This window comes from Lolium rigidum, chromosome 1, assembly GCF_022539505.1.
Source record: "Lolium rigidum isolate FL_2022 chromosome 1, APGP_CSIRO_Lrig_0.1, whole genome shotgun sequence".
Classification (NCBI taxonomy): Eukaryota; Viridiplantae; Streptophyta; class Magnoliopsida; order Poales; family Poaceae; genus Lolium; species Lolium rigidum.
In genome coordinates this window covers 329,188,853-329,197,703 of record NC_061508.1, presented here as the reverse complement: position 1 = coordinate 329,197,703, position 8,851 = coordinate 329,188,853, and the positions used below count along the sequence as shown (strand labels likewise).

The 8,851-nt window shown below is 38.7% G+C and overlaps 1 pseudogene; it reads left to right on the top strand.

Moving 5' to 3' along the window:
• Window positions 1-7,924: 7,924 nt before the first annotated feature.
• LOC124663092 lies at window positions 7,925-8,458 on the top strand (annotated as a pseudogene).
• Window positions 8,459-8,851: the final 393 nt, after the last annotated feature.

Below are 8,851 nucleotides of genomic sequence, written 5' to 3'. Positions count from 1 at the left end.
ACGTTCACTTCCTTAGCCAAGTGAGCTAGAGTCACTTCTTTAAAAGATAAGATTTAATGGACAGTGTAAAGAAAAGGATAGAATATGTTGGAAATAAAATATGAAAAAAACATAGACAAACACACAGTATCCAGGATTGTTTCACGACCAATTGCAATTTATTTGTTACATTGTAAGAAAATCAGATATCCGAAGACTAGATAAGGCAGCTTGTATTGTTGGCCGTTATCTGTTCAGTTATCTCGGCTGTTGAGAAATGATGCTACCGTGACCATTGGTAGGAGCAGTGCTAGTCCACACATAGTTGTGAGATTCGGTGGAAATAGAATTATTTGCGAGCTAGAGCTGATAATCACAAACTGAGTAATCTACAACATGGTATTATATAGTTATTGAAACAATACAACCATACACATGAAGATATGTATGATGTATTTCTTTTGTTCTACTATACACACATTTTTTCACAATACTTTTAACTTACATATTCATATTCGCATGAAATATTCATTACTTCCATTCATATGTATGGATTTTATATCGATTTGATTCACATTTGTCAATAATACTTCATCTTGGGTTTGTAGCGGAAATAACTCTATACTTTCATATTGAACTGGATGCATATATTATCCTTTCAATATAGGCATGCATGTTTTATTGCACACGACTTTCTATTATCATGAATATGGAATATTTTTCATTGGCAAGATTTATGTTAATACAATAATAATAAAATCGTGTTGCCTTCTTTGGGAAAAAAATCTTATTGTTCAGAAATATACTATATTTATATGATATTTTCTTCAAGAAATTTATATGCATACGAAATACATAACTCATATCGTCAGGACAAGATAGGATTGAGGATCACCAACGCATATAACAGTATGGACTTATATATAGCTAGGTAGCTGTAGTCATAGTGCAACAGGTGTATATTCCAGAGAACACGATCAACTCAGATATGTAGCCAACAACGGACCAACTTCCAATAGCCAGCTCATCATTGGAAACATTTTCTTGGATCACTGGTGACACATTAGCAAAAGACCAACAAATTCTGTCACAGAGAAAAACAATAACGAAATGATTTTTTGGCAGCATCCTATTGGCCATCATCGAGGCGGGACCGGTGTGTGTGATCGACTTTACCAGACACGGTTTCTCATTTGATTGTGGTGGTCGGATTCGATCCCATACACACGTATTCACTGATTGCCGCCTCCATCTATCCACATCGAAAATTGAATTCATGGTAGCTTGCATCCATATTCTTCCTAGGCCCTGACCCTATGTGTTTTCTCTGTTGGGGAAGCCAGAAAAAAGTTAACCAATGATTCAAGGGTTTAAAAGCGAACGGTTTCAGAAGTTTATGGTTAGCCATCTCAAAGTGCTAGGACAAAACGTGACGAAGCTCACAGCCCAAAACGGACTTATTGACCTTTGCTAGCTCGATCGATTGACACTCACATGTCAACTCAAGTTGATGTTTTCGTGAGGGAAAGTCAAGGTCTCCAATGATCTCAACGCCAACCCGAACGGAGTGCGACACGTACGGTGCCCCGCACAGCTGCGACGCTTAACCACCCAATTAGCGGTGGTAACATGTGATCGATCGAGCCAGCGTGCATACACATGCACGATATGCTAAAGCAAGCCTCGTGAGCTCCTTCCACAACTTCAAACCAAAACATGATGCTGCGCTGCTAAAGATAGTTTGATCGACAATTTTCCTTGGACACAAAGTGGGGGAATCGATCATGCACCATGGCAAAGTAACTAAAGGGGTCGAGCTAGAAGGGAGATGCCACACTCGAGAAATTGATTGAGGTGCCGTAGACGCATTGGTAAAGCCTATAAATTAATCACATATACTCCATCAAGAACTGATACTTGACGTTTTGGCTACGTACGGGCTAATTAATGGCACAAGAAATGAGTTCATGCCCGAGTACTTTTGTGGGTTTTGTTCTCTCTAGATTTTACCGATTTTTCTTTTGTGTCTGTTTTGTCGTACTCCGCCTTCTCGATGTTTCTATTTTCAATACAAAATGACTTGTAATTGGGAACTTGTTCAAGAAAAAATGGGTATGATAAACTTAGACGGTACTCTATCATAATTTTCCTAATGAAATATACTAATCAAATTATCTACTATAAAAACGATCATGTAAAAAAATTATCCCTTCGACCCTCGAAAGCAACATAGTTCAATATCTATTTTAGTTTACTGTGGTGGTTTTTCATTTTGAGATTTTCAAAGAATGTGAAAAGAAATCGCGTAAAATACGAATGTGAAGTTTCCATAGATACATGGAATGCTATAAATCATAAGATGCAAAAACAATTGATTAAAAGGAATACGGTAGGGGAAGCCCCTAATGTGATTTTTTATGAAATATAAGAATCTGAAACCACATCACTTCTCTAACCCTGTGATCTAGACTCACTTCTTAGAAGATACAAAACTTCATCCAAAAATAAAAAGTTGTGATATGCGTAAACCTTAATACATCGACTCCGAAATGTAAGCCTTTTCAGTGTTCCAGAACGGATGTAGTACAAGCAATAAACATGTTGCGTTTAACACTTTTTGTACTGACAAAGAATTCACCTTTTCAAACTTTTTCATGTACCATGCATTTATGATTTTTATTTTCTTTTCCTTGAATTTTTATAGCACAAAAGCACCCTGCATAACTAGGTATGGATAGTATTTACTGTCTCAAAGGTTTTCATAGAATCTAAAACAACTGACAAGCAATTAGGGCACAATAAAGTTAGAATCACTAGAACAATCATCATCTAATATAGTAGCTTTAATATAAAAAGAAAATATAAATGAGTATGCCTCCTTATTTGCATAAATGAGTTTTGTTACCAATTCTTAGCTTCCCCAACATCTACTTATGTTTTCATAGTCTTAAAGGCTCAAAATACGAACCCACAAGTTGTACTAGGATTTATATTAAACTATTTTACAAAAAATTAGGTTTAACATAAACATTTATATAATGGCAAGATTCAGGTTAGGCTAACCACCAACAGTATAATATTTTATTTATAAATTTAAGTTTGTTGTTTCCCTGAAAGTCACCCATAAGTATTTACGATCAAATTTTACTTGATAAGCATTTTTTTTTGAAAGGAATACGGTAGGGGAAGCCCCTACAGTGATTTTGTTTTTTAAATAATAATAATAAGAACCCAAATTCATGTCCCTGGGACTTGAACCTGGGTGGCTGGGTTGTACATCCACTTCCCTAACCAAATGAGCTAGGCTCACTTCTTTTTGATAAGCATTTAATTTAGTACCGAAGGTTCTATTAAAGTTGTAAGTAGTGGTATTTAATATAGTGTCCTTGGGGAGAACAAAATCGTGTTTCTAAACAAATTTCATCCTTACTATTTCTTTGAAATAACAAGTATTCATTTTACCAATTTCCTAAACTAATGTGAGCACATTTTAGACTATAACTACCATTGGGCCATCTTTTAACTTATTTCTAGCCAGATCATATTAAAAAAAAGAATATTAAAACATTGTTGTTGATAAGGGCACTCGTCGGGAAAACATGGACTATGTGGCAAGGGTCGGGGAGCAAATCATTTTTCCGGTGTCGAAGGTTTTGATGCAGTATATAATCTCCCTTACATGAATTACTTTTCAAGAGTACTAATCGAGCACATAATCCACATATTATTAGATTAACTCATAGGGAAACCTTGATCAAAATTTGACAATCCTTATACGCCTTTTATATGTGGACTGTGTGTGTATTTTGGTAGTTAGCTAGCACATCGGGTCATGTCATGTATTTATTAGACACTGCTAAATGATTGACAGAAACCATATATACACCATGATGACTAGTGGGATCTCTGACATTAGGATCATGAGGGACACAATTCCTCTGAATCATTGTCATGATCGCCATCATCGAGATTAATGGCCAATCCACATATATATCCTTGATTCTAGGAAGAAAATATATATACTAACCATATGTATACATTTACACATCAATGATGGTACACACGAATATAATGCTGTGGATACGTGTACGAGTGCAGAGGGAGCCGTCTCTGGAAGAGCTCACTGCACATTATCGAGACGTACTTTGTACTGCTGCGCTGACATGCATACAGGAGCACATATGAAATGGTTCTAAGAACCCGAATACATGTGGTGATATGTGTGTGGTAATCAATCATGCACATTGTGGAAAAAAAAAACAGACCTACTTTAGCTAGCTTGGGACCGCCATTCTTAATTTTGGTGTGGATAAGCTCACACGAAGCTAGAGCAACAAGGCCAGTTTCCTATAGTTTGTAAATGCGCATACGTATCCTTTTCCCTGAGGCCAAAAAGCACTTTCTGATTAGTTGATGCACTATGTGTTAAGGTCACATAATGGAAGATGGATACTCCCTAACAAAAAGTGGTTTAGTAGGGAATATATGTTTATAAAGGAGCACCACACTAACAAGAAAAAATTAATCTAGTTAGTTGGATATATAATCTACCGAGTAGTACCATACTATTGGCCTCTCCGGACACTCATAATCTGTCACGCTAAGCTAGCTCAAGCTAATTAAAGCTTGCAGACGTAATCCACATTCATTCATTTGTTGTTGGTAAAGCTCCACTAAGTGATTGATTAAGCCAGCTAACTGATGCTTATGGATAAGAACACGGCTCGTTAACTATATAAGACTAATTAACAGCTAACTTTTGCCACATGCATGTAACTATGTAAGCATGAATAGTTCAGATAAACTTTTCATACCAATTAAAGTGTGGCATGTGTGAATTAATACTAAAAATGTTCTATACATATCCACGTATCTCTTGATCTTATTCTTATAATAAGAGATATGTTTTTACCTATCTAAAAAGTAAAGGAAGATCCTACAAATATGCCGCTACAACTCTACAAGTTTCGACAATGTGGCTATATCATATGTAGCAATCTAGCTATTTAACCTAGCTAGAAATATTCGACAATGATTAGGGTTAATATGATACTAGTACAGTAGTACTAAAATTACCACCATCATCAGGACACTTCTCCATTGTTCCCCTTTATTGCTACTAACATATCCCTGTCTTTGCATTAATTAAGTTGAAAGAAGAAGGACGATGCTTGCCTCCGTCCTAAGCCATATAATTAACTTGCCTTTTTTTTTTTGCTTTGTAGTACCACCTATAATAAGTGCACAAGGCAATAATTCTTGTAGAGTCCTAGATGATCTCTCCCTCCCGTGTATCCGCGTCTACCAATACATGCCACAATCAGTTAACTTTGTTTAACCATTAAACAGTTTTATATGTTGTAGGTCGATTATGAATTAAGTTAGACCTCGGTCAACTCCAGTACTGTTGGATTTGTATTGTGATTTATACACCTCGTACTTATGCATGGGGCCGGTTGCAATTGCAGCCAAAATTTATTATTTTGATATAAAAATAGATGATGTCATCTGACCTAGAATTAACTTAATTCTAGGTGGAATGAGAATTAGTCATGTTCTTAAAAATCATCTTACCATAAATATAGTATAGCAGCACAACACTGTTTAATCATCTTGTTTTAACATTTGTATAAAACCTAGTAAGGGTTACACAATTAAGTAAGCAGGTTAATTTATTCACTAACACGTGGTAGAATCAAGGCCAAACCATTCGCCAAACTATTCACAACCTGGAACCATATGAAACTTCTAAAGTTCTACTAATATAAGTTGTAGTGACTAGTGCATTCATGATTGGTCCACCCAATACTCCATCTTGTCTAGCTATACTTGAGCGGTTGAACCCCCAAGTTAAGTACCTAGCTAAATTCTCGTTGGTCTGATTTTTATAAAACTGATTTAGGTAAATTTGCACATAGAGCTTGGTCCCAAATTAGAGCATCGAAGACGGGTAACCGCAGACAAATATGAATACAATTCTAGGTGGTATGCAATATAAAAATCAAGTTTAATTTGGATGAAAAGAGTCCAATATTGATCCGAATGCCCATGATGATTTATTCAATTTTTGGGTTATAAAAAATAGACAGAACTATTATTTAGTGGATGGTTGAAAATATCATATGTAGCAATCTAGCTATATAACCTAGCTACAAATATTCGATAGTGATTAGGGTTAATATGATAGTACAGTAGTACTAAAACTACCACCATTATCAGGACACATCTCCAATGCTCCCCTTTATTGCTACTAACATATCCCTCTGTTTGCATTACTTAAGTTGAAAGAAGGACGATGCTTACCTCCGGCCTAAGCCATATCATTAACTTGCTTCTTTTATGGTTTCTACTTTGTAGTACCCCCTATAATAAGTGCACAACGCAATAACCCTTGTAGAGTCCTAGATGATCTCTCCGTCCCGTGTCACCACATGTACCGATACATAACATAATCAGTTAACTTTGTTAACCCATTAAACGATTTTGCGTGTTCTAGCTCAATCGAGATATAAGTTAGAGCTCGGTCAACTTCTGGACTGTTGGATTGGTATTGTGATTTATACAACACGTAACTATGCATGAGGTTGCAGTTACAGCCAAAATTTTCATTTGGACATAGAGTTATAAGATGTCATCTACGAGTTAATTCTAGGTTGACTAAGAAATTATTCGTGTTCTTAAAATATCTTACTATATATATAGTATAGCAGCACAATGCTGTTTAATCTTGTTTTAAACATTTGTATAAAACCTAATAGCAAGATAATATAATTGATTTTTTTTTGAAACAAAGATAATATAATTGATGATCTCTCTCTCAAGTAAAAAAAACGACACCTTCTCTGAAAAGCTAAGGGGTACAATGACTAAGTAAGCAGCTTAATTTCAACTTAAGTCTTGTTATGTGTAGGGAATTTATTCAGTAACACGTGGTAGAATCAAGGCCAAACCATTCGCCAAACTATTCACAACCTGGAACCATAGGAAACTTCTAAAGTTCTACTAATATAAGTTGTAGTGACTAGTGCATTCATGATTGGTCCACCCAATACCCCATCTTGTCTAGCTATGCTTGAGCGGTTGAACCCCACATGACACAAGTGATTAAGTACCTAGCTTAATTCTCATTGGTCTGATATTTATAACAAAATACTCAGCTAAGATTGCACATCGCTAGGTCCCAAATTAGAGCATTGAAGGCGGGTAACCGTAGAAAAAAGTAAATATCTAGGTGGTATGCAATATAAAACAAAGGATAATTTGGATGAAAAGAGCCGGATATTGATCCGAATGCCCACCATGATTTATTCAATTTTTTGTTATAAATAAATATACAAACCTATTAATTACTGGAAGGTTTTAAAATATGAACAACGTGTCAACTGCATACAGCGTTGCCTCGGGTCTTCAGGAGCGGTTTCCAGTGTTCATTTGAGAACTACGACCTTTGGCTCTAGAACTAAATGGTTTCCGTGTATACGGGAAAGAACTTGCAGGTAATAGGGAGGAATTGATGAATATATTTCTTTATGTTAATTTTATTATCTACCAATATAAATCATTGTTGAGTTTACTGCACCAACTAATTTGTACAATAGCCTAAGTCAACGGGTAAATAAAATGTGTACATAATTGTCTGCACTTCAAAGTCTGAATTTTGTTTATTATCTCCATTTCAAAATAGCTTCAAAACTAGCATGGCCTCCAACATGACAATTTGAAACGAAGGGGGTAGTATATCTCTTTGAGACCATACTCCAGAGTCCAGAGGGAGTGGTATCTAGGAGCAGAGTAGGAAACAAACAAAAAAAAATCCCATTGGTCTTTTGATATTCCTTGGCATCACACACAGACAATACTGATGTTTTGTATAAGTATTTCTTCCCGGCCTCTCCTATAAATACACCTCACTTCCCTCTCACCATTCCACACACACCACCTCCAAGCCAACAACAATCACAGAGCACACACAGGAAAAGAATAGCAACAAGAGCAGAAGCCAACTGATCAGGTTCAGATCGTCCTCAACGCACACCATGAGGCCCGGACCGGAGTTCGTCACCATGAGCCACCAGGGCGCGCCGATGGCGGCGCCGGGTCACGGGCTGATCAACGGCACGGCGGCGGTGCACTCGCCGTGGCAGTCACCCGTGCCATACCTCTTCGGTGGGCTGGCAGCGATGCTAGGCCTCATCGCCTTCGCGCTGCTCATCCTGGCGTGCTCATACTGGAAGCTCTCCGGGTACCTCGACGCCGGGGCCGAGGGAGGCCGGGACGGCCAGTCCGGCGACGCGGCAGGCGGTGAGAAGGGCTCGGGGTCCGGCGCCAGCAGACCGGCGGCGGAGTTTCAGGAGCACGTGGTGGTCATCATGGCCGGCGACGAGCGGCCGACGTTCCTCGCCAGGCCGGCCACTAGCCGCGCAGCCGTCGAGGTGGAGCTCGCTCTAGCCGCGCCGGAAGTGGGAGCGAGCGCCGGTGACGGCCAGGAGAAGAAGGTGGACGATTGCGAGGTGAGCTCAACACAGCTGGGAGGCGACGCCTCCGACGCGGCGAACCAGAGCCGGGACCAGCACGACGAGGCGACCCCGAGCCGCGCCCACCAGCAAACCCGTGCCCACCACCACCACCACCATGACCATGAGAGCAGCAGTAGCACGACGGCGCTGCAAGAAAGCTCGCAATAACTGCCTCCTTTGTTGGTTCCAGCTTTTCCCTTCTTTCGGGGGCGGAGCCATCTGCTTTCTTCTTTGCTGGTGCTGCTAGATTTAGGCTGGAAACGTGTAGATTCTTGGCGTGATTGGTTGCGTGAAAGTATTAATGGAGATATGTGCGAGACTTGACAGTCTTGCCAATCCAAAGCCCCTTTGCACCC